This window comes from Seriola lalandi, unplaced genomic scaffold (genome assembly GCF_002814215.2).
Source record: "Seriola lalandi dorsalis isolate HSWRI2012SDOR001 ecotype SW California unplaced genomic scaffold, Sedor1 jcf7180002055006, whole genome shotgun sequence".
NCBI lineage: Eukaryota > Metazoa > Chordata > Actinopteri > Carangiformes > Carangidae > Seriola > Seriola lalandi.
The window spans coordinates 1958094-1959233 of NW_019525549.1; the positions used below are offsets into that span (position 1 = coordinate 1958094).

The window sequence follows — 1140 nt, forward strand, 5'->3', positions numbered from 1 at the left end:
AAGCCAAGAGGGAGAAGACAGACACTTTTTCAAACCTGAGACAGATTTGTTGGTGCACATACTAAAACGTGTCTGTTTGCATTGGTTGTGTATAAAATGTAAAAACACACAAACATGAGCTTGTAGTGGAGTGTGTGGACGTACTGTGGCAGGTCTCTTGACCAGGTTCTCCAGCTTGGTGTGGCTGAACTCCAGGCTGATGACATTATAGAGCTTCTCTCTCTGAGACGGGGGGGTCTCAGAGTAGCGTGTCCACTGGGCCATGGACATCTCTGTCCCCTTCTGAGTGCTGACGTCCATCACATCTATCATACGTCTGCTACCTGATAGGGGTTTTTGGCAGGGGTTAGTCACAGCGTGTTAGAGAAATCTTTTTTAATATAAATACACGATTGTATTGATCTTGCTTTCACTTCTAGGTAGAGGAAGAAAAAAAAAAAGAAAAAAAAAAAACTTAATTGAGTAGTTTATACAAATTTGGTGATCGAGTAATCCTTTTGTAATTTATCAAGAGAATATATTAGTTAGCTGTTTCCAACTGTTGAATGTGAAGATTTACTTAGTCATATTGTAAACTTAAGTTTTTGATTTATTGAATGCTGGTCTGACAAAAGAAGTGATGTCAATTTTTTTCCCCTTAATTTTAAATAAAGACTAAGTTATTCATAAAGATTCAAGGACATTTTGACGGGACACACAGTTGAACCTTAGACATGTAGTAGCATCTAATTAATCAAAGTAGGAAAACTTAAAGTTGATGTGTGAAGTCTTACCAACAAATATCTTGACGTCATTGACACTGAAGTCAGGATCGGGCATCCTACACAACAACAAGAGGTCACTCAGCACATTACACAGCTTATGGCGTTGGAGTTACAGGGTCATTCCCTGTCAAATCAGACAGAATCCAGGACAATGGCTGCAGAACAGTCTCAGATTTTGTTCTATAAAAAGATGTTTGGCCTCTAAAATATTTTTATTACATTCCAATGTTTTTATATATTCATTTATGACTTTTTTTTAATATATATATATATATAGAGTACAAAAAACACCTCACCTGGGAAGCTTTTAAATATTAATGCCCAAAGAAACTTTTTATACTTTTTATAAAATTTATTGCGTGTTAGTGATGCAAAT

At 36.1% G+C, this 1140-nt stretch overlaps 2 protein-coding genes across 2 annotated transcripts in view; both read right to left on the reverse strand.

Annotated features, from left to right (window-relative positions):
• The window catches only part of LOC111647621 (lysine-specific demethylase 2A-like), a 22229-nt gene that overhangs the window by 19959 nt on the left and 1130 nt on the right, over positions 1–1140 (reverse strand). The gene's annotated exons all lie outside the window — the stretch shown is intronic.
• LOC147817195 (lysine-specific demethylase 2A-like) overlaps positions 264–1140 on the reverse strand; it is an 8528-nt gene continuing 7651 nt past the window's right edge. Inside the window, exons 4-5 of the mRNA XM_087171464.1 lie at positions 774–820; positions 264–323 (exon numbers count right to left, since the gene is read on the reverse strand). The gene's annotated coding sequence lies outside the window, so the exon portion shown is untranslated. The remainder of the gene's footprint in view (positions 324–773; positions 821–1140) is intronic.